Here is a 24846-nt window from a genome sequence, read left to right as displayed (position 1 = left end):
TGTTGTGGCGGGCTTAGGAAGGCGCTCCGGGCGCTCCCGCCGTGCCGCCCGCGGGAGGGAAACGTGAGGGAACGGCATGGGGGGAGCCAGGAGAGGGCGCACGCTCCCCCGCCCGCGCCGCTGGCCGCGGTTTCCCCGTAGCCAATGGCGAGGCAGCGCTGGCATCCCGCCCCTCGCCGTCGGCCAATGAGAACTTACTACAGTGTTGTGGGGGGAGGAGGCGGGGCCGGGAGGCAGAGCCGCGGGCGGGCGGCGGCGGGCGCGGAGCAGGGAGGAACGGAGAGAAACGGAGACACAGCGATTGGCTGGGCACGGCACGGCACGGCGCGGCCCCGGGGTGCAACACCGCAGCGGGGGCTCTGCGGGGCCCGGTGTGAGGCTGGCTGACGCCGCGTGCGGGGGCGGCCGGGTAATTGCGCGCAGGAGCGTGTACGCGAAGCGGGGGAGTGCGCGCGGCCTTTGCGCGGCGTGTCCGTGTCTGCGTGTCCGTGTCTGCAAACGGCGCGTCGGCGTCGGTGCGTGCCCGCGGTCTCCGTGCGCGTGTGTGGTTGTGCACTGTGTGGCGGTGTGCGTGTGCTCATCTGCGCAGGGTGCATCTGCACAGCGAGCGTGTGCGGTCAGTGTGCCTGTGCGTGTATGGGGGGTGTTGGGGAATGCACGCGTGGTCTGCACAAGCACGCTGTGTGTGCAGTTTGTATTGGGGGTGTGTGGCGTGACTGCTGTGAGCACTGCGTGTATACGCAGTGCGTGTGCAGACTCTGCGTGTGTGTGCACCGTGTGTGTGCACACCAGGTGACTGTGCGCGGTGTTTCTGTGTGAGCCCTGTGTACGTATGAACTGTCCGTGTGTGTGCAGCGTGTCTGTGCTTGCACTGTGTGTGTGCACAGCGTGTGTTTGGACTCACCGAAACCAGCGCATCTGTGTGTGCACGGTGTGCGTGTGCGCGGCTCGTGTGTGACATGGAGTACTGGAAGTCAAAAGGCTGAGGCTCAGCCCGAGAGAGATTCTGAAGGAGGCAAGAAATGGGGATAGCAGGACAGGGACACACAGCTCAGGGCAGCTGGCACCCGGTGTCCCCCTTTCCTGGGGCGGGGTTGCTCGGGCCGCCGCGGCCGGGCTGGGATCCCCAGCTCTGCCCGGAGTCTATTGTGCAGGAGGAGGAGGAGGAGGAAGGAGAAATGGCGGGGAAGGGCTGTCGGGAAAATGCTTCGGGCTCCACAGACCAATGCCTACTCACCCACCCATGGGACAAATGTGGATGCGATGTTCTGGACCAGTCAGACAAGGGCTCTTTCATGTCCATGCATCCTGCTTTCCCCTGAATTCTAGCTCAGGGAAACACCTTGACACACTGGGAAGTGATGCTCTTACTGGATTTGCCACCGAGGCGTTTTTTTATGTCCTATCTCCAGCGAGACAACGTTTGTAATGAAAATTATTCCAGAAGTTCTGGAATGATTAAAATCCACCTCGACCATCTCTGAGTGCTGCAACTGCAAGTGTCCCAAGTCCTCACTTCCCTGTATTTTGGGGAAAAGGAACTTGTTCACCCTTTGTGCATTGATTTGGGGAAGCTGTTTCTGGGCAGGGTCTGGCAGCTCTTCCTTCTGTGGCTGTGTAAATCGTAATTCAAGAATTGCATGTTTGGTGGTGAAGAGGAAATTTCGTGAAATTGTCCAAATTCTGGGGTAGACGCTGTGCTGGTTCAGTTATAATTCTGTGTGCTAATTTAATTAAGATACTGGAGAAGCAAAGCAAAATAGGTCCCTTCCAATCCAAACTATTCCACGAAGATCTTACTTTTGAACAGTACCACAAACCTCATTTTTGCCTTACCTTGCTCTTTCCATTTAGGATTTGAAGGCTGTTCAGACATGCTGGATTTTGATTGCCTTAGTTTGCTAGATCTGGAGGAATAGTCTTTGAATTGATGATTCTTCTTCATAGTTGCGATATGTAAAAATAATCCCTGTAAAGTCTCGTGGGGCAGAGAATATGCTGGGTCTAGGTGAGGGATGTGGATGGGCTCTGCGCTGGCTGCTGCTACTGCTGTGGTGCTGTGGAGTGCAATTCCTCTCACAATTAGCTAACTCGTATGTCGCTGCCCTGGGATCTGCTCCCTTTGCTTTAAAGGTTGCTTTGTGGAGATTTTCTTTTTTAATGGCTGTTCCAGTCTTATTTCTAATGAATTGAAAGTTTTCCTGTAGCACTGTGGTGATTGTTAAGGGTTGTGTGTTGTGTGTCAGTGATGTTGATAATCTTTAACATTTATATTTTACATCACCTTGCATCTTCAGTTGCACTTTTGGGGCAATTTTGAGCATTGGGTGGGTGGGATTTAAAAGGCAGTGGCGTCCTTTGCATATCTCTGCTGTCATGGCCTTAATAAAGAAGGTGGGGATTTTCTAGGATTCCCATGGACAAACATAATCTGCTGTGGAAGGTAAATATCAGGATAAATATAGTGCATGCTCCTTACCTTGAAAACTCAATTAGAGCCTTATGAAACAGAGAGAAGGATGATTTTTTTTTCCCTAATATAAGCACATTCATTATTTCCTGTATCAATTTAGATGACAAGAACAGGAATTACCTGTGTTTTCATCTGATCTCACAATTGCAAGTTAAAACAAATAATCTTATCAGAAGCAAAGCCTTTCATGGGAAAGCAGCAATCCGGAGGAGTAAGGACTCCTCTCGGCCTATTTCCAAACATTGTATGTTCCTAAAGCCAAAAAATGCTTTAGGCGACGATACTCCAAACCTACAGCTCCTGGCTCCAATATCTCCCTGCCGAGTGCCTGTGTGCTCTGCATGAGCATCCACAGTGTTTTTCATTTGACAGCATTTGATTTTTGGGAGGCAGTAAAACAGTGTCTCTCCTGCTGTCCTGTTTACTGCTTGTTGATATTTGAATGGATGGGACATAGGCTGGTGAGGATGTGGCTTATCTAGTGAGCAACCACCTCCATAAATTCATTCATTAGAGATCGAAGTGTTGCTCTGCTGGAGTAGCTTGCAGGGATATTGGGATACTTGATGTGCGTTGATACATTGATAAGTGGATGATGATGTTGTGAATGTGGCATATAACGTGCTGGAATAAGTTGTTTGTACAGATGGTTGCTAGTACAGAGCCAAGGCAGTGGCTCTGTACTAGGTTTTCACAAGCATTTATTTGGCATCTCAAAGGCATCTTGAGTTTTTGGGATCAGCAGGTGAACCTCAGGTTCTTCATCCTTGGATGTTCAGTGGAAGTACTGGCTGAGTATCCTCAGCATCTGACTAGGAGTTTCTCCTCAAACATCTTTCCTTGTGTTCTCAAATGAGGGGTATGTGCTGAGAGCCTCTTCATCTGGGAGAACCGTGACGGTACCCGTGTCACTGCCGGGTGGATTTTTCTTCAGCCCCTTACTGCCATATATCACCTGTTTCTTGGAAAAAGCTCTAGAAGTCAGTCATGCTCAGAGATCTTGTGTCCATGCTGGGTGGGAAAGCTCTGGGCTCCCCTCAGGTGTCCAGGCCAGGAGCTCCTAGTGTGAGCTTCCCACCCCTCTGTGAATGGAGGTATGGGTGGATGGGGCTGTGGTGGGGAGGCAGAGCTGAGCTGTACTGGTGTGCCACACTGGGTCAGTGTCTGAACTTACTGCTTTTACATTCCTGTGAATAAGCTGTGATGAATCTAAAGGCTTTAATAGGATAGTGTGAGGGTCCCTGCAGCAGCCCTATGCACGCAAATAATTTCCTGTCATAAACCTTACTTTGTACTTTTAGACTCCATTGCAGATCTATCAGCTTCCCTCTAACTTTTGTGCAGTTTTCCTAGAGTGTTAAGGAATAGCAGATGCACAGGTTGTTCAGGCTTGGAGCTGTGTTTGTTGCTGTCATGTATTTCTCCAGGGAAGTTCAATATAAAGCTTTGCATCAGGAATAGAAATTGCATTCTGGGCCTGGGGATCTTTTGCAATGATTATTCTGGTTTCTTGGTGCTTGGCTTTTGCTGTAATCTTGTGTAGATTAAGCAGGCAATGATGCGTAAAGATTTCCCTTTATATGTCTTATCTACTACTGTTTTGATCAGTATTGCAGTTTCTTAAATTGCAAAAATACCCTGTAGGATGCAGCATAGCAGGGATTTATCTTTGTCCATCGGGTGGATTAGGTAGGAATGTTTATGGCTTGTACTTAATCCAGATTAATATTACTAGTTTCTTTACGTTCAGTCAGTTGTTTACGCTTGTTTTCTGTTTATGTGAAATTTTGCTTGTGTAATGCAGCTCACATTGTGTATTAAAAGCCAGTACTTTTAATTTGTCCATGTAGATCGTGATAGATGGACTAAATCTTTCTCTCTCTCTTTTTGTTTTGTTTTTTCTTTTTTTAAACGAAGCAGTATCACGGAGAGGGAAATTGTGTGAGCTTGGGGGGTGTGTTCAAGCAGTCATGCTCTTCCAGGGCATGCTCCTCCAGACCCTGCTGCATTTCTGATCCGGGATTTTTAAACAAATTCTCATGCCAGCTTGCTTTAGCTGCTGTTCTCAGAGCAAATGTCGACAGCAATGCTTTGTAATTTATAATTTATAAAGTCTCACAGCATATGAACTCTGGTGCTTTTGGAGAGAACTGAGAATTTTGTATCTCCCTGATCTCAGTGCAGAACCCAAAAGATGTAGGAAAACAAGCGGCTCAGGCGGGTGTTTCTTTTTGCAGGCGGTGGGAGAGCTTTGTGGCTGCCTGGTTGTGTGGCCACAGCCATGGCATTGGGTGCTTCCCCCCGACGTGTATTTTTGGGGAGCAGCCCAGTCCATCTGCTGATGAGGATGAGTACCATGGGATGTCAGCCTGGATTTCAGACAGGGTCAGACTATGGAATAGCCCTCCTCTGGAGCCCAGACCTGTGGAGGATCCTTTGCTTTGTCAAAATTCAGTCGTCCTTAGAGGGATCAGCTCAACCTGAGATGTAACCTGAGATGCAAAACATGCTGTGGCTGGAGCCTTGGGATGGAGTACGCTTTGAAAGCAGTGGAAGAAGAATTGGGCTAGTTAGCTATTTCTATGAAAACCACAATTCCTTTGAACCCTCTGGTCACTGGTTGTAGGCTGATTATTCTGCTCCTTCCCCACCCCATGGAATGTGTGTGTGTGAGAGAGATAATTAAAAGCTTTTAGTTAAATAAATAACTCAGCTGCTCATGCGGCTGTATAGTAGAATTGCAGAGCCAAACCCTTGGAGGTGGAAGATGGCATGTGCTACTGCTGGTCCCACAGCATCTCCTCCCCTTCCTGTGCTGGCGTCGCCTTGGAGCATGATTCCATAAGGAATTTTCCCCTTTAGGGCATATATATCACTGAATATGAGAGCGAGCAGGGTATAAGTGGGGACAGTCCCATCCTGTTGTGTCCAGGGCTCCAGGTTGTATTTATTCCCTGTTATTCAAATTCTGCTCTGAAGACAGGATTAATAATTCCCACCCAAATTTGTCTGCAATGCCTGCGTGCAAATGAGTCAAAAGCATGCGCTGGTCTTTGCAGTTCACTCATGAGATAATTGAGGTGCACCAGGGTGGCTTGAAGGGTAATGTGGTTTTATCCCATTGACATGGAGCATGATGAAACATTCTAAGTTCCAGCCCCGGTTTCTGCCTCTGTGAGCTGCCTGCAGTGCCTTGAGACAGGCACTTGGAAAATGAGAACATGCAGCTGATAACCATTCCTGGGGAGTTTTAGGAGTCATCTGTCATTGGACAGGGGCTGGTTCCTGGAAGGATAAAAATCTTTCAGGTCCAGCTGCAGCTGCCCTAGGCAGCAATTTTTTTTTCCTCCTGCAGCCTTGCCTTGCATGTTGCCTTCCAGTTCCTGAACCACTGGATACGAGGGCCCTATAACCAATATCATAGAATCTCCTGAGTTGGAAGGGACCCACAAGGTCCAGCTCCATCAAGTCCAGCTCCTGGCCTCACACAGGACACCCCAACAATCCTACCCTGTGCACCCTTGAGAGGGTTGTCCCTAGTCTGAATGCTCCTGGAGCTCTGGCAGCCTTTGGGCTCTGACCATTCCCTGGGGAGTCTGGTCAGCCCGACCACCGTCTGGGGGAAGAAACTTTTCCTAGTATCTCACCCAAATGTATATCCCTGATTTCCCTTCTAATATGAGGGCCAGAGGAGAGCAGGATGCCCTGGGGCTTAATGGGTAAATGCAAATTATAGTCAGTGCAGAGGCATCTCAGGGTAACATTTTGCAGACTGACAAAAAACTCTCTTAAGTCCCCAAACAAAAACTGCTGGTCTGTCCTTTAAATACTGGATTCTGTATGTGCATAGTATTTTAGTCCTGTTAGTAAAGACACATACCCTGGCAGTGTCACCTTGACATGTACATCAGACACAAGCCAATGGGACCCTCCAGGGATGCAGCCCGTTGGAGAAGAGCAGTGTCATCCTCCTGGTATAAGGCAGTCCTCCTATCCTTCATGAGTGAAAATTCAGCTGCTCATTTGGTCTGAAAAGTCTTGAAATCCAGCATTAGGACAAAGTTTTACTGCCTAAATACCTGTTTTACAGCTGTTGGTTGGCGGTGAATTGACAAGCAAGATGGAATTTGTGTGTTTAAATTGTGTGGGTGGTTGTTGGTCTGAAATCAAAAGAAATCACCTAACCAGCATCCTTCTTTCTCCTGCAGGAGTGTGTGTAAGTGTATAGAAGCGGTAAAAAGGCTATTTATCATGTAATCATACTCTGACATAGAAGGCAGACCCCTATAGCTTGTAGGAGGAAGGGTCACATTCCATGCAAGAAAACATCATTTTTAGGATCCTTAGTAGCATGTATTACAATCTGAGCAGGGAGAAACCAGGAGAAACCACGAAACACTTTCCTGGTGTCCCTCCATCCCTCTTCCTGGGAAAGTACAGCACTGCTCTCATGTCCCTCTGTTCCTCCTGGGATTGGTGCTGGAGGCTGATGCTGATATCACTGCTTTTTTATCTGCAACTGCCAACTTGAAAGTTGTGTGTGTGTGGTGAAGAGCTTGTGAGAGTCTTGGTGAATATGCACATGAAGTAGCAACATGATAAACTCAGTGTGGACTGCCTGGTCAAGCTTCAGGAGTGACTTTCATCAAGGAAAAGCTGGAAGCTTTTGGGGCCTGGAGAAGAGTTCAGTTGCAGAGAAAATGTGAGTTTTCAGCTGTTTATGTGTATTTCTAGTCAAAAGAGTTTAAGGACCCCCACACTTTCTCGAAGAGGGGCAACAACTAGAAGGAGAAACTGTTTTGGAAGGAGAAGAATGTAGGATGTATTGCTTTTCCATGGATTTTCATGTGCAGCCAGGCCACCCCAGGTGTTTAACACAGTGGAAAAGGGGTCTTGCAGACATGTGAGTTTGCTAACTCACACAGATGAGCTGATTTCATTCTTCAGGGCTTTCTGAAAAATTTAATATTGTCAGATGGCCTGGAGAAGGGAGTTTATCTGTGGTGGGATAGGGATATGCAGATGGGAAGGGTATGCTGGTGATAGTGGGGGAAAATGGCCACGTGCTAAATTCCTCTGATACTGCTTCTAGTGAGTGTCATAGTTTCTTCAGACTTCTGGAGGGGTTTTTTGTAGTTGTTGTAACTGCTGCTTCTGTTATTTCCATCAGGTCTACCTAGATGCTGCCTTCAAAAAACACTTCCTTTGTTTATGAGTGGCAGTATCAGTTTGTTTGCACTTACCCGTCTCTTCTCTTTCCTTTGCTCCTCTAGGAAATGGTGGAATAAAGTTGGGGTTGATCAATGAGGTCAGAGGAGCTGTTTTGCCCATCCTGGTGCAGGACCCTATCCCTGTCCGTCCCTGCAGTGAGGTTTAGGATGCCTCATCCCCTTGATAACAAGAATGCAAGGGACTTGTGGTGTCCAAGCATGTTCATCTCAAAAAATGACCTTTTTTCCTCTGTTTACACACTGAGGCAAGGTTTAATGTTTTGTTCTGAAGCAAGATGCTTTGAGTAGCTGGTATCTCCCATCTCCTCAGTTTTGGAGCACCAATGCAGAAAACATTCCTCCTCTTGGTTCAGGTGCTCTTCCTCCCACCTGCAAACACCCATTGGATGCCGATGGGGAAAACGGCAGTAGCGGGGACAGTATTAGTGGCTTCATGTTTTGCAGATGTTGCTCTTGGCTTATTTAAAAATGATGATTGACTCTCTTCATCTACCCTGATGATGACATACGGCAATATTCCTTTTGCGAAGATGTGGTTTATTAAAAAAGTCCCTGTTACATGCTGAATCAAGGGGGAGCGCTTGGGGAAACTGAATCTGTTAGTGTTACTTGCTCCGGAGGCAGGAATGGGAGTAGATAATGGACATGAGAAATGAATTCGCAAAGCAAGGAGGCTTGCAATTACAGAGAAATTTGGTATTTCACTGTGATGCTTTTCTTGAAGGTTTATTTCTTTTTATAATTGAGCTGAACTCTACGGCATGAGCATTGCTTGATTATTGCACTGGTGGGTTTGATCTGCACAGTGCTAATCACAGCAAAGGCTGGCAATCTGGGAATGCAAATACATTATATTATACATAGCATATGCAAATACAGTGGAATTAAACTTCTTTCTCCTTTTTTTGAGGTAGATGCACAGCTGCATCTGTGCCAGTGATAAGGTTCTCTGCAGACACAGGTGAAGGAGAGGTGGCAGTGCCCTGTCCCCGCAGCTCCATCGCACACAGGTTCAGGAGGTTGGAAGGTGTGCATGGAGCTCATTGGTGTCTCAATGAGGTGCTAACCTGGTTACAGGGTTGGCTCTGTTTGCTGGGCTGATGCTGCTAGTGGAAGCGGTTGTACATTAACCATTTCTCATGATTTCTCAGCACAAACAGCTGTAAATCACTCCTGTGGTAGGAGCAAATGCAAAAAGCTGGTTTTGCTGTGCATAGGTACCACACCCTGCCTGGCCTTTGAAATGTAAGGAAATGAAGAGCTCTGCCCTTTTGATGTATTAACTACAAAATCAGCTGAAAATTTGTCGATAGATTCTGCTTGTTTTGGAAACAGGATAACCTTCTGAAACTTCTGATTGTGGCAGAAAACCAAGGAGTAATGAATTATGCTGAAACTGAGGTTTGATTAAATTGTAACTTTCATAGCACTTCAGCTTTACCACTAGAAAACCACGATAGGATTGGTGAAGAACATTCGCTTTTTTACTAAAACACTTGTTCTAATAAATTTTCTAGACTGGGTGGGGAGAGAACATCAACTGGAGGTGCAGCTGTGCAGCTCTGAAACAGGAGGTTTGCGAGTGGGTGGTTCCTGTCTACCTCAAAGTGTCTGCTTGTGTTTTTCCCAATTCCCTTCAGCAGAAGCACTCCCTGAGAAAATATTTTGAGACTTTTTTTTAAAACAAAAAAACAAGTGGAGAGAGAAAAGCACAAGCCTCTCTGTTTTAAAGCACTGTCAGAGCTTTTCTGTTGGAGCAAGAGCACTTGCGATTTAGGAAAACAGGGCTGACACGCAGCTGGCTGCACCTCATGAGATTGAGCATCGTCTCAACATCCCTATGTCAGCCAAGCCCAGCAGTTGCTCAGTTCCACATCTCCAGAAGAAATAGCAACTGGGGAACGTGCAGTTTTTGTCTGTTTTTCTGAGTTAATCTCCTTGCTCTGCTTTCCCACCCAAGGACTGTGGTTTTGCCTAGTCACGAGGTATTTCATGGGTGCAGTCAGTTCAGGTGCTGCAAGTCAGAAACGTCTGAGGATGAGTCATTAAAGCTTGGGATGGGGCAAGTTTCTTTAAAACAAGAAAACATGCTTTATGAAAACTTAAAATTAAGAATTGATTCTCAGACATGAAAACATCCAGACCTCTTCGTATTGGCAATGATGAGCTCTTTGATGGTGCTTTGGGAAATAGGCTTGAAATTTGTTGCTGTGTTTAAAAAAATAGTCCCCTTGCTGCTCTAAGCAGTTAATTATATTTTTTAAAAAATGAAAATTGAAAAAAAAAAGTGTACTGGAAAAAAAATCAGCTTGGAGCAGTGCAGATATTTGATTTTTAAGTTGATAATTTGTCACACAAGTAATTAGCCAGTGTGGTACCCAGCACCATCCCTTCTGGCTTTTGCAGTGATCATATATGTGATCTGCACTTACTGTGCAGAAAAATGGATGTGGCACTTGTATTTTAGTTGGAGGACTGGCTTTTTTGGGATGAATCACTGTAAAATGGGATATGTATGTTTCATTTGAAATCTGAGACCTACCCATCTGGTACTAATGAAGTGTTTGGTATAAGCCACCTGCAGCAGAAGCCTGTGCAGCCATTCCTGATTTCCCAATGGCACGAGCATGTGTATGCTTGTGTGGCACCTTATGATTTTAAACCATGCTGGAAGTTGGTTTCACTGCTTAAAATGAACTTCTGTAAAGTAGCAGCTCGCTGGGTCATCACTAATTGATTTAATTGCTGGTCTTAATATGAAATATGTTGTGGGTTATAGAAGCATGTTCTGCTGCTCCACAGTACTTGACCAACGCTGTCCCAGATGTGGGACATGTCCCCATGCAGGCATGTCCCTGGTGAGAGCAGTTCAAGCCACCATGATGTTCCCTGCCCCAGTGCTACAAGATGGATTTTTCTCAAAAGCTATGTTTGGCAAGGTCTGGAAGCAGAAGTGACACACAGAGAAGAGTTATTCACCTTTTTATTTTTCCTCTTGTATTTTAGAAGTCTTAGTACTGATCTCCCCTGCTGTTGTCAAGACTGAGTTCTGCAGTGCTGTTGAAAGGTGTGAAACACCTTGAAAGTGCATTGCACCATGTAAAAAGAAACACATTTTTGAGAAAAAAAAAAATCTAATATTCAATTAAAAAATAAGTAGATAATCATGGTGAAGTGCTGTTTCCTTCTGGCGTATTGCTGTTTCATGCAAGTGGCACTGCATGAGTGCATTGTGCAATAGAGATCTATTTGTAGAGAGGAAAAAAAGAGGCCAGAGTTTACGGGATCTTTCTCCAAATCCAACAGAAGGATGTCTTGCACTAGGGGATTATTAAATCTGAGCAATGTGAGTTGCAAAATAACTTGTTATGCTGCTGTCTACAGAGGCCACTGTGTGAAGACAAGTGGGCATTCTGTGCCCTTCCTGAAGGCCCAGGCTGTGCTCCTGTGTCCCTGCGCTCTGCACAGGGAGTTGGTTTGGGTTTTAACCTTACAGGTCTGTTGTAAATGCCTGAACAGCTCAGTTCTTGGTATAACATGACCTGTGCTTGAAGAGCCATGATATTCAGGCATTTCTCCCATCGAGTTTGGGAGAACTCATCCTCCTGGTTTTGAGTGCTTTGCCAAAGGTACTTAAAACTCATACAGCACTGGCTGTATGGTATGCAACTACTGTTCCTGGTATGTGCCCTTAATCCAAAGATTTCTGGGTTAACATCCCCAGGCTTGAACTGGTGCTGCATTTTGTTTAATCCCATAACGGGAAAAATGGGTATTTATTGCTGCGAGTACTTGGAGAATCCGAAGGGCTGCTGAAGTCTGGGCGTTGAGGCTGTGATGCTCAGCATCTGTTTCACCAAACCTGCCCTTCATGCTCAGGATTGTTAATCCACCACTGAGACAAGGAATCTCTATTTCTTCTCCCAGAGGAAAGACCGGTCCTGTATGCTCCAGCTCTGTGCAGTTCAGGAGACAGCAGCCTCATTCACAGGGTACTCTGTAATTAAAGTCAGCTCTTGTGCGCAGAGTAATTGGGAGCAGTAATTGGATGGCACCTTAAGAGTAGGAGCACGGTTTAGTAAAACAAACATGCTTGCAGTCATAATGTCAGCAGGTAAAGGCCTGGGAAGTGGCAAATCCACATGGCAGTGACGCCAGCAAGGTCTGTGCTCAACGCAGGCGCTTCAAAGCCAAGGCAGCGAACTGAAGCCTGTGAGGCAGGGCAGGTCCTCTTCTCCTTCCCTGGGTGCTGAACAGGGGACACAGCCTGGTAAGACCAGATACTTTTTAAACATCTCCCGTGCTTAGGAGTAAGAGAATGAAATGTCTGTGTTGTGGAGTTATAGTTCATTTCAAAAGAGTTTCTGCAGCTTGTTTAGCTGGGAAGCTAGAGTGAGCTCAGGCTATGCACCGATGTCCTAACCAGAGACCAGCTCATTGCATTTGTTTTCTGTCTTGTTTTTGCTTTTTACTCTTAAACTACACTTCTTGCCACTGCCAGGGCGGGTCCATTTCTCTACTTTTATTTTCCTTGCTGCCCTGCTCAGCTTGCACTAGCAAGGAGGTGCCTCCCAGCTAGCTCAACCTGCTAAGACCTCGTTTGTATGTTCATTATTTTCATTTTAGAGAGGAATAGGCAACTATTTGCATTCAGATTGTGTGTATAGAAAGAGAACCTGAAGAAAGTGCAAAGGAGGTGATTTAAGGATATATTTATTGGAGGACCAAAGAGTGGGTTTGGCAGGAGCTGGTTGGCTGGGGCACCTGGGTGAGCTCACCAATGCTTTTTGCACTCTCCACTCTTTCTGCCTGGCCTTGTGCTTGAACAATGATATCACCAGAGCCTGCAGAAAAGAGGATTTGTGTGGCATTTTATTCCCTTGTGCTGCATGAATGTGGATTTCAGCAATATTGTTGTGTGGCTCCTGCTGTCAGCAGCATGGTGAAAAAGAACGGCTCACTTGTCTGGAATTGTGACTGTGAGACTCGCAGCCCTTTAGCAGCATAATTTTAGCTGGACTCTTCATTTAGTCCTCAGTACGGGGCAAGACCAATTGATCTTGGGTCAAAAATACTGAGAATAATATGGTTTATTCTAAATTTGCTGTTGCTTTTTGGTACTTGATAAATATCTGAGCTACACTGAGTCCCTGTGAGCCTGTGTAGCTTTCAGCTGGATGAAGCACTCTTGGGGTCAGTGTTACTTCAGCTGTGCATGAAGCAATTGCACAACTGGGATTAAAATATAAAAAAGGGAAAAATAAGCAAAGCTTCTGCAAAAGAACATGTGGTTGTTCCTACCACTGTTATATTGTTGAGGGTTTGCGTGCATACACACAAGCACACACTTTGAATAGAATAAGGATGATTTTGAGACCTAACTCAGAAAATAAGTATCAGTGGGATGCTAAATTGTGTATATAAGGCCAGTAGCTTATCCAGAAAGTACCACTAGCCCCATGTACAATTTAATAGTGAGAAATTTAAACCACCTACAATTTTCTGCATATGCTTTATCCCTACTAAAGAAAATCTTCTGTCTTTATTGGCTCATTATTTATTTAAAAATACTGCAATGTTAAAACAGTTGGAAGCAGTTTATTATTGTCTTCTCAGCTGGTTGGTGGCCAGCAGTGTCCTGGCTGTGCCATGGCAGGTTGCACTGGCACCAGTGGGAGTGGAGAAAGCTGGTTTACAACTTCCAAGTTCTGCACCAGTTTCCCCAGCACACATGCCCACCTGAGTTCAAGCCCAGGCTCCCTTTAATGCCCCCAGGGACGTTCAACTTCTCCCAGTGTGGCTTGTAACACAGGATAAAAGGGAATGGACTGGGCAGAAAAGAGTGAGTTTGGGAAGAGGGTCCTGGCAGCCCCTCTAAATGGGGAGAAGGTTGGAGGGAATCAGGGTGGTGGAAGAAAGAGCAGGGATGATAGAAGGAAGAGCAGGTCTGGTGCAGCCAGAGAGGAGGGTAGGAGAGATTCTTTTAGTGCATGTTGTCCGTGGAGCTCCTGGGTGGAGCAGTGTTTGGATCAGCAGGATTAAATGTGGCTGGAGGGGAAGGTGCTGCGGTATTTTGTTCAGAAACACAAAGGCCATGCAGGAGCACCAGTGTGATACTCAGCACTAACCCTGCTATGGTGTGCTGGGTGGCAAAGGTGGGTGTTGAAGAAGTAGAAAATACCTCTTGAGAGCCAGTGGAATGTGGCTGTGCTGGTGTTTGTTCAGTGAAATCACAACCCATGACAGCCTCCCACACCAACCCATCCAGCACAGAAGAGAGGGCGGCAACCAAAAATATGAGCAAACAGCCCCTGAATGTGGGTGCAAAGTGTATTTCTGACCACTCCCTGCTGCACTGAGGGTGAACACAACTTCCTTTTCCTTTCTGTAGTCTGAAGAAAGCAGTGTTTGTGTTCATTTCCTCCATGAAAATAATTGCAGTGACCCTGGGCTGATGACGGAGCTGAGCAGAGGGTGCTGCAGGAACCAGCATGGATCTTTACTTGGGTCACCAGTGGTGAAAAAACCCTCACAATATGATCTTATCTTCCATCCCATTCTTTAAATCAAAGATTGATTTCTCCCTTCCCCCCATGATGGTGTTTAATATCCTGTTTGATATTTCCTACTGCTTGTAGGCCAGGCTGGCAGCTGGAGCTCAGCTGCTGTGCCCTGGTGAGCCATTAGTGCATCACGATGGGATCTGGGGCAGTAATTCAAAGCAGGAGTGAGCACAGGTTCCTTGTGGGATAGTGCTGCCATGGCTGTGTGGGCAGGCAGAAGGTGTCAGCATCATTATTTTTGTTCTGCAGCAGAAGTGGGGGTAATAAAGTGCTCACTGGGTGTTTGCTCTCCCAGAGTATCAAAGGGATTCCTGACAGCTGAGCAGATGAAATGGAGCATCCCCATTGTCTGCCTTTAACTGAGCTGCTGAATGGTAATGGACCAAAATCATCAGGATAGACACTGAAATGCCATCCCTCCATCCCATGGATTAGTATTGAGAGGATTGCCTGAAATGGTCACTTTTTTGCTGTAAACTTCTGAGAGCCGTACTCCCATTCCAAAGCCTCAGACTGCCAATGGTTTCTCTGCTCTGGAGTCACCTGAATCCTGCCAAACAAACAGGTGATTATTTAATGAAAATAACATTTCCAAGCTGTGTGTCTTGTTAAATCATCCAGAACACCATGTTGTGTCTTCTCCCTGTTGGTGACACTGCACAGCCAGTGTGGGAATTCGACAGCAATTTTGATTCAAAGCCATCTTCAGTGAAAATGGTTGTTTGTAAATGTGTTGCATCAGATGTGTCAATGGATGTAATTAAGGAATGATGACTGCTGCACACCCCTAATTAAGGGGATTAAAAACGAAAACTGCCTGATTTCACTGCTGGATGGGAAAAACAGACTGCTGGAAATGACTGGAGGCTGAGTCTTGGGGGATGAGAGTGGTTCTGCTGCAGTCCGTTGGCTCACAAAAGGAGCAGCTCTGGGAGGTAATAGGACTTAGCTGCTCTGCTGCATGCCCATAACTGACTGCTGATTGCACATGATGATTTTTAATTGCTGTTTCACATTCCCCTTCTGTTTGGCTCCTGTTCCTGGTGGGGATGAGAGGATTTTCATCCCTGTAAGCCATGCTGGAGTGCAGCCTTGGGAAGGTGACAGTTGTGTCACCCCATGTTAGTTTGGTGTCCTGGTGTCTCCCACCATCTCAGTACCCATCCCTAACTCTTTGGCTGTTCTGAATGGTGCTGTGGGATCTCGTTGTATAGAAGTAGAAGCGAGATGTGTGTGAGGACTCAGGACAGAACCTCCAGGCATCCCTGTGGTGCTTTTTGCATGCACAAAACAGGCCAAATTGTGCAAATAGAGGACAAAGAACATTGTGCAATGGAAATATTAGGAAGCTGTGTTCACTGAGGGCTTCTCCCTAGCCTTCCTAAGAGGAGAATGATTTTATTATGGAATGGGGACTGCTAAAAAGGATGTCTCATTAATCCAAGCACCCATTGCTTTTTTTACTCCAGGTGGGTGTTGTCTGCCCTGTGGTGCAGGATCCCTGGAGGGATTCTGGAGAACATCCTTTGTGTGGGAGGTGTTGCAAAACCTGCCGTGATTTTCCAGGAACCATCTTCTCCTTTGCTACTTGGCTTGTGGAGCCACCCCAGGGTCAAGGGTGACTTTGTGGTCACTGAGCATCATGAGCAGGAAAGCTGGGAAGAAAACTATCCCTGTGGAGGTGAAGTGTCTGAGCATGTTCCTGGGACATGCAGTGTTCTTCTGGTGCTGCATTCATTGGGGCAACATCCTTCTGGAGTCCTGGTGGCACTGGAGTTTATCCCAGTCAAGCGGAGTCAGTACCTTGAGGCTTTACAAACAGCTTCTGACTCCTGGCTCTGAGTGTTTGGGGGAACAGCTGTGTGACTAGTTTTCTGCCTGTTGCCTGTGGACCAGGTCTTTCGGGAGCATGGTTACTCCCAGGTTTTCTGATGTTTGCCTGCTCTCCGAGGGCATAGACAGCAGCCTGCAGATGTGCAGGAGGATCATACCCATGGGATTTTTTTCTAGGAGTGGTGCAGAGTTTAACTGTCACTTGCAATATTTTTTAAAAAAGAGGGGAGCTTTCTGGAGGAGGTGTCTCCTCATCTCCCTGCTGTGCACAGTGCCCACAGAAGATGCTTTGCTGTTTCCAGTCTTGAGGCAAGGTCAGCAGCATCGCAGTTTGCGTTCCCTAGTGCTATGTGCCTTGGAGAGCTGCAGCCAGCTTGGAGTGGGCTCTGCTGCTTTTGATGGGGGATGTCAGTTAGCTTTTAGTGAGCTCTAAAACTAAGCTGCCTGGTCTTGTGAATTTTCAAGTTGTTGAGGGTTGGGTTCTTTTGGTGATACTGGGAGTTTACATCTCAAGTTTTGTGATGGGAATGGATTTCTTCTTCTCTGTGCTGTTGCATGGGATGGTGAGACCTGAAAGAGGAGACTTCAGACAGGGGTGGGCCTTCCTGAAACAAAGCCTTGCCCCAGCTCAGGAGCAGCACAGGCTGCTGCGTGCTGATACCTGCGATGTTTGTACCCACCCAATGAAACTCGGCTTCACAACCCCCCTGCTCACTGACTCATTCCCTTGGGCTCCTCGGAGCTTTTGCTGTCCCAGTTGTGTCTCCAGAGTTGGCATTCATGTCTGTGTTGGATCTGGCTCATTCCATGCTGATGGATGCTGAGGACATCTCCAGCTTCTTCATCCTCTGTGTTGCTCTGCAGGTGTAAGTGACTGGGCTTGGCCAGAAAACTAAGACTTGAGGAATTTAGTAGATGATCTGCAGCTGGCCAGTGCCTTCCTGCACTTCTAGGTAATAGTCATTAATCTTTAAAAGTGCAATGTTCAGGCTAATAATTACTGTAAGGGTAATTTTAGTTGCCTTGCAACCCTTATTTCTCTGCTCAATGGTGACAGTGAGCATGTGAGAGCAAACCAGGTAAGTCAACTCAGCCTGGCAACTGGTACAACTTCTTAAAACTCATTAAAACAGCACAAAACCACATTGCTGCAGACCTAGGCACCACTGGATTTGGCACCATGTCCTGGGAGTTTCCCTCACTGCAGGCTCTTGGGAGGGAGAATGATGTTGCCTTTACATTAAGTATATTTGCAGTGTTGCTGTCAGGAGAAGAGGTCTTGGAATCAACTTAAGGTAGTGGAGTTGGGGGTATTCAGCCATGAGAAGAAAAAGCTCCAGAGAGACCTTAGAGCACTTTCCAATGCCTAAATGGGATTATAAAAAGGAGGGAGAGTGGCTTTTCTACACAGACAGATAGCAAGAGAATAAAGAGGAATGCTGTCCAACTGATTGAGGGCAGGATTAGGTGGGATAATGATGAGAAATTTTTCCTTGGGAGGGTGAGGAGGTCCTGGCATGGTGTCTAGAGCAGCTGTGGCTGCCCCATCCCTGGAAGTGTTCAAGGCCAGGTTGGACGGGGCTTGGAGCATTTTGGGATAGTGGAAGCTGTCCCTGTCCATGTCAGGGGGTGTAATGAGATAAGCTTTCAGGTCCCTTCCCACCCAAACCATTCTAGGATTCTGTGATACTTGATGGCAATTTTTAAGCAGTAAGCCTAGCTGAAAGCCAGGGTTGAAGATATTTTCATCCAGCTTTTTCAGCCAGCTTTCGTGAGGGCTCGGCGGCGAACAAGCCTAGCGCTTGTTCTCCCAGCCCTTCCTGTAAGTGGTTCTCTCAGACAGTTCAAATATTGTGTGTTTCTTGTGTGCTAATAACATCAGAATAACTGCATGATTATGGTTATTTTTAATGAATTTGGGGCGTTGTACCAGGGTGCGGCAGATGTATTTGAGGCACTTGGGTGAATGCAAATTGCATTATAGCCGTGAAATAGCAAATGAAGCACTTAAGTGCGATGTCCCTGGCACGCAGGGGAGGAGTAGCCCATGTGTGAGAAGTGGGGCAGTCAGTGATGGAGCCTGTTAAGAGGTTTTAGCATCAAACATTCCTCTGGCTCTTGGTGTAGCAGCGGTTCATCCTGGCAGGTGCTTCTGTGTGTGTGTATGTGTGTGCAGGGGTGATATTTATCTAGCAGGCAGCTCTTTATCAAAGGAGCGTGCAGGGCCCTCTGGGCTTCTAATTATAGCTTTGGTTTGGAAGCAACTAAAAGGAAAGCAACAAAAGCAAAAAGTGCTTTACTCCCATTCTTGGGAAACCGTAAGGAAAGAATATGAGCTCAGTTATGTTAAACCTTGAGTGTAAATGAGGCACAGTGTAAGTAAACACATCTGTGTTCAGGCAGGAAAAAAAACACCTTATGAATAATTCAGGCAAAAATCCTCCTGGTCAGCTGATGGAGAGCTATTACTTATTTCTGTTGAATTGTTGCTTTAACAAGTGGAATGCTGCTGCAGGGAGAGCCATCGTCACACACAGTGGTGGCAGTGTCATCTCTGCTGTGCTGTCATAGCCACCGCGGGTGTTCCTTCGGTGTGGAGTCGGGAGTGGCTGTGATGGAGTGACCTGCTGGGACAGAGCCTGTCCTTGCCATTGCCTCCCTGTGCTGGAGTGGCTCACTCACGGTGCTGTTGTAAGCACAGTTCCTACTGCTTTTCTTTGCACAGATTTCTGGCACCTGCCGGGTGCCCGTGCTCCCTGTTTCCGTGGGAGGCTGGTGCAGGGAGCAGCCCCAGGATGTTATCTGCACCACGCAGGGGCTGAACTGCGCACAGGGTGGGGATGAGCTTGGATGGATCCCTCCCTCCCTCCCTCCCTCTGCCGGGTCGGGCAGATATGGCTCTTTCAGCTAAGGAGGGTTTTGGAGTGACTGCTGCCTGCCAGGCTGAGCCCCTGTGGTCCTCCAGGAGGGTTTGGGGGCTTGTTTTTGCAGAAGCAGTCCTGTCAGACACTGTGTGTTTGAGACCAAACCACGTTCCTGCTCTGGCCTCTGCTGCAGAGGGGAAGGAGCCTCAAGAGTTACTGCTTGCTACTGAGCAGGAAACTGCACTTGTATCAAACAGATGCTTTTCTGTAGTCTTCTTAGCAAACTACTGTGTTGCAATGGGAAGAGGCATTGTCTATGAGCAGCTTGATTTTGCTGGCAGTCTGGTGCATGTGCCTTCTCCATCTCCTTCTCCATCTCCTTCTCCATCTCCTTCTCCATCTCCTTCTCCATCTCCATCTCCTTCTCCATCTCCATCTCCATCTCCATCTCCATCTCCATCTCCATCTCCATCTCCATCTCCATCTCCATCTCCATCTCCATCTCCATCTCCATCTCCATCTCCATCTCCATCTCCATCTCCATCTCCATCTCCATCTCCATCTCCATCTCCATCTCTGATCTGGATCCAACTGCTTCAAGTTCAAGTGAGTTTTACAGACAGGTCCCACACGGGCAGCTTTTCCAAAGCCATTGCTGTAGACAAGGCCCCAGTGACAAGTACATATTTTCATTTAAATTTCAGCAGTTCACCAATGAGCTAAGCCCATGAATTTCTATGTAAGGAATTCTGTAGCATCCAGGAGGATTTTTGAGGATACAGAGGAGGAGTTCTCAGCTCCCTATGGTTGTAATGCACTTACTGCTCCATTTAGTCAGGTCATTTTATAAGCCCAGTCTTCAATTTGACATAAATGATTTGCTTTCAGCAGATGGTGAGCTACTATTTTTGCCCTCATTTAAATAGGAAAGCTGTACGATAGCAAGAGATGAGAGAGGGGCATGTTGCTGCCGACATACAGTAGATTACCAGGGCTGGTCTGGTGAGAATTAAAGCCAGGCATTTGTAACGTGCCATCTGTGTTGTGTTGGGTGGTTGTTTGTTTTTTCCCTGTTCAATGAGGCTCCTGAAGTCTCCTGTTACCCTCCAGGTCAGGCTGAGTGACAACATCCTTTTTGTACCAGCACAGGAAGATGAGCCATATTGATTCTCAGAGGGGTTATAAAATGTCAGCTCTAATTAATCCTCTAATAAAATGTACTAAAAAATTCTGAAAGGTTCTGAGTCTTTATAGAGAATTTCTGTTGAAAATCTTATTTTATTGTGTTTGCATTTCTTATTTTGTTTGAAAGCCCCAAGCAAACAGCTCTCTTCTATGGTCATAGAATCTCAGACTGATTTGGACCTTTAAAGTCCATCACATTCCACCTCCCTGCCATGGTCAGGGGCACCTTCTATGAGACGAGGTGGCTTCAAGCTCTGTCCAGTGTTTTCTTTACTGTAGTAAAAATCACTTGTAGGACATATAACACACACGTGGAGCGAGTTGTGCTGGTGGCAGCTGCAGTTTCCTCCTCTCCCACCCACAGTTTTTTTTGCACGTGCACCAGGTCTTGACAAAACTGATTTTTCAGGCTGTGTGCTCTATTTCAGGCAGCATTCTGTGTAGTTTCCCTGGTGAATTATGTGCTTTTCACACACATTATGAAATGGGAAGAAACTAATTTTAAAAAAACCCACCACACTGTTGCTGAAACTATTTGATTTTTGCCTATTTTTAGCAGAAATTTCTGTCTTACCGTTGTCTCCAGCTCTTCCTGGAGCACCAGAATTCAGTGAAGCCACACATTTTTGCATAGGAAGGTCAAGATAGTTTGTCCCACCCGTTATCTGGTGTTGGGCATCTCTGCAAGACAGTGTGTTTCCAAGAACTGAACCTTCCCCATGGACAGTCCTTTTTCTTCTCTCTTTGAAAGACAAAGCCACTGGGAATTAAGTAAGTTATGACATAAGCCATAAATTATTTTTCCAGGCTTGGAAACAGGGATAAGTTAGATTTTTCACAGACTCACAGACTGGTTTGAGTTGGAAGGAGCCTTAAAGCCTGTGTCATTCCACCCCCTGCCATGACAAGGACACCTTCCACTATCCCAGGTTGCTGCAAGCCCCATCCAGCCTGGCATTGGACACTTCTGGGGATCCAAGGGCAGCCATAGGTTCTCTGGGCAAGCCATGCCAGGGTCTCACCACCTTCACAGGCACGAATTTCTTCCTGATTTTTAGTTAACCCTTCCTTCCTTCAGCATAGGTTTGGTTCACCATCACTAAACTTACTGGGTGCCTAAATAAGAGAGACTGAAGTAGGCTGACAGGTAGGAGAGGATGACAGACACCTGTCTAGACATACCTGTTTCATTGAGCCTGTATAACTCATCATGGAACAGCCCAAACGAGCAGCGCTGTCATTTCCAGGGAACTCAGGTGCCATCACTTAATGAGAACCTTCCAGAGCTCAGGTGCCATAAGGAAGGAATTTAGCTTTCTCTTGAGGGTTGAAGGCTTTCTCAACAGTAAGCTATTGTGGTGTGTTGAGCTACTCTAAAATCTTTTAGATAAATCTCTGTGTGTCAGTGCAGGCTGGAAAATGAGGATGGTTTGGCTTAGATTGTGGTTGTCTTCTGACGTCTGCAAGAGCAGAACCATGGAGCCTTGTGGGGATGAAACTGAGTTTAGCCATTATCTGCTTGCCAGATAATTAGTGCAGGGTGGATGGGGCTTGGAGCAGCCTGGTTTAATGGAAGGTGTCCCTGCCAATGCCAAGGGGTTGGAATGAGATGAGTTTAAGGCCCCTTCAACCCAAAGAATTCCATGATTTTGTGATTGAACTATGTATGATGGGAGTAGGATGAGCAATGAGCACTTGCATTCCTTTTAAGTCTGTTTTGCTTCACAGATTTTGATGCAGGAAAGAGGGATGAGTGTGTATGAATTACACCAAGCCCACAGAGATATTGTGAGTTTTCTACAGCTGTGCCCTTGGCCAGAAAGAAGGATAAGTACTGAGGTTGGGGGTCTGTAGGGTCTTTGCAGGTACAGCAGGTTCAGGAGGTGCCCCTGCACTGGTTTGCTTTGACATTTCGTGTTCAGAGTTGCTGAGGCCTTCTGAGAAAAGATCTGTGGAGATTCCACTTCATCACCAAAGCACCGACATTCCTGAGGAGGTCCAGGTCCTCCCTGGGAGGCTGCTCGGTTTCAGATGAGGCAGAATGTTGCCAGTGGGTGGTTACCCCATGGTGCAGGTGTCCTCAGCAGAGCAAAGCCTGTTTTCTGCTGTGGAAACATTTAACACCTTTCTCTTCAAGTTGCTTCCTGTTGCCAAAGCCTTCATATCTGGAGGATGTTCTCCAGCTTAAAAATACTTAGATATAAATACATATTTGTACTCCTTTCTGAGGAGATTGTTACTCCAAAATCTCTCTCCGGGATCATATCTGAGTTTTGTTGTAGTTTGCTTATTTCCATAGTGTTGACACCTTCTCCACTCCAGACTTGTGAAGAGCCTGTCTTTTATAGGCTGTCTGACATCAAACCTTCAGCCTCTACCAAAGAAAGCTGCTCCCAAATGAAGTATTTACAATGTGGCAGTTCAGAGCAGAAAGTTAACAGCACTCCTTGAGTGCTCATACAATAGCAGAGCCTCTTCCTCCAGCACCCGCGGAGCTCCCAAGGAGCCTGCTGGCTCATCAGAATCACCTTAAGAAATAGCAGGGGAAGAAAATTTAATTTAAAAAAAACCCCCTGCTTGTGGTTTGGCTGTGGGCAGTGCTTTATCCAAGGGTGGAAGAGCAGTGGAGCGGGAACCTGGCTCTTTGTATCTGCTCTGCTGTGGGCTGGGTTGGAAACAAAACACCACTTGGCGTCCATCTCCTTGCAGGAAAGGACCTTTCCTTCCCTGTATAATAACAGAATCACAGACTGGCTTGGGTTAGAAGATTTAAAGACCATCTCATTCCACCCCTTTCCGGGGACAACCTCTCAGTTTTGTTACTTACAAATCTCTTTGCTTTTGATAACGAATTTATGAGAAATAGTTTCTGAGCATAAAACTTCCAAGGGAGGGAGCTGGGCAGGACCCCACACATTGTAGCAGTGCATTCAGATCTCACAGCAAGATGTTTGCTGTACTCAGGGAGTTATAGGTGCTGGCAGCTATGAAATGTTTATTGGGAAAAGAAGGGCTCCTATGTGCCCATCTCTGCATCCCCAGCGCTGCTAAGGGGATGTGGCTGAGCTGCACCATGGTTCTCGGGGGATGGAGGAAAGACAAGGAGATGTTTGCTCATCGCCAGCCAGACCTACCTTCCTGCAACTGGGAAAGGTCCACGACTGCGGCTGTAAAACAAGTCAACTTGTAAACAAGTCAACAAATCTTGTTCCAAGTTGTTGGTGTTTAAAGAGAGAAAAGTACATCCAGAGGAAATGTTCCTTTGTGGATTGTCCCTGGGGCTTCCTGCAGCTGATAAGAGCTGCTCCTCAGCTGTGCCCTCCCCACCAACGTCATCTCCAAAGCTTTGGTTCTGCCTTTTTGGTTTGAAGAGCAACTCATCCAAGGTTGTACATTTTGATAACAATTCCTACGAATGTATTTATTCAAAACAAACACAGTAGGAAGCAGCTACAAAGCAGGCTGCTCCAACAGCTAGTGCCAGAGGGAGCTGGCTGCTGGTGTGTGATTGTGGTGGGACAGGCTTGCAGAACATCCCTTTCATTCCATGTGTGCTGAGGCATTGGGAGCTTTGCTCTGGTCTTTGGCGCAGTGGGTTTGGGATGATGGGTGTTTGGCTGAACAGAGTCCTTGGCCTCTTCACTGCCTTATGACATCTGCAGGAGTTCTTGGAGATCTGACAAGAGCAGAAATTAGCTGCATGGTGTCTAGGATTCTCTGCAGTAAGAGCTGTGGGTTGCTAATGGGGCCAGCAGCATCTGTGGCAAGGGGTTGCAGGAGGAAGGGGAGCAGAAGTGAGAGCTGCAAGGACGAGTCACACATATGCTGCCATCTGCAGACACATCTGGACACATCTGGGTTTGAGTACTCTGTTTGCTTTGTAGCGTCCCTGGTCCATCTGGTGCTCATGATGCAGGTTCTTGGCTTGGGTGCCTGTAGAAACAACTTTGAAGAATCAGTGCAGGTTGGAAGCTGCTGTTTCAGTGGCCTCTGCCACTCCATTGGGTTTGGAAATACCCAGAGCAGCTCACAGAGGGGAGATGGTGAGTGGAGAGTTATTCTGTCTTCTGCTTCTGTAGGAGACCATGCTAAAATGAGCCCTGCAGCTCGTCCCCAAGGCTGTCTGGTGGAGCTGAGTCCAAGTGAAAAAACCCAAACCAAACTCTGTAACGTCAGGAAATTTGTGTTGCTACAGAAACAAATTCAGGGAAGGTCTGTGATGCTGTGCTGATTTAACCATGGCATTAGAAGTAATGTGAAATGTTGGCATTAAACACAAGGGAAAAGTCCTTTAAAGAGCTGTGAGGGCTTTTCTCCTTCAAGCACTCTGGTTCTTTTAGCAATCAGGATGAGTTAAATTAAAGTTGATGATTGCAATAATATGAAGGAGGGTGACATCTTGGAATGTGTCTTAATTTTTAAGTGTGTATTTTGGGCAAATGTTTATACATTTAGGCTCAGGCTGGGAGATTGAGGCATATTGGATTATGTGCTATTTGCTCAGTGTAAGCAGTGGCAGTTTATTGCTGCGGATACATGTGATGTTGTGTGCAAAGATTAGTTTTGTTCCCTCTAAAGCATGATTATTTTGGGTCCTGTCCTCTTTATACCTTCAATAGATATTCTTCTCATGTGATTTCCATCTTTCTGTGTCAACAGCCCAGGCTAAAGTTGAAATAAACATTGCATCAGCTTGA

The 24846-nt window shown here is 46.6% G+C and overlaps 1 protein-coding gene across 29 annotated transcripts in view; it reads left to right on the top strand.

The window, feature by feature from the left end:
• EPB41 (erythrocyte membrane protein band 4.1) overlaps positions 1 to 24846 on the top strand; it is a 95619-nt gene that overhangs the window by 19931 nt on the left and 50842 nt on the right. For 24 of the 29 annotated variants that reach the window (XM_063418902.1, XM_063418901.1, XM_063418899.1 and 21 more), the window contains exon 1: positions 229 to 409. The exons of 2 other annotated variants lie outside the window; for them this stretch is intronic. The gene's annotated coding sequence lies outside the window, so the exon portion shown is untranslated. Of the gene's footprint in view, positions 1 to 228; positions 516 to 11846; positions 11975 to 14813; positions 14833 to 24846 lie in introns of those variants that run through there. 3 more of the 29 variants (XM_063418874.1, XM_063418876.1, XM_063418877.1) reach the window with 3 other exon arrangements.

The sequence above is a fragment of the Prinia subflava genome, chromosome 24 (genome assembly GCF_021018805.1).
Source record: "Prinia subflava isolate CZ2003 ecotype Zambia chromosome 24, Cam_Psub_1.2, whole genome shotgun sequence".
NCBI classification, from domain to species: domain Eukaryota; kingdom Metazoa; phylum Chordata; class Aves; order Passeriformes; family Cisticolidae; genus Prinia; species Prinia subflava.
The sequence above is the reverse complement of the archived record's forward strand: the minus strand, read 5'-3'. Positions and strand labels throughout refer to the sequence as shown.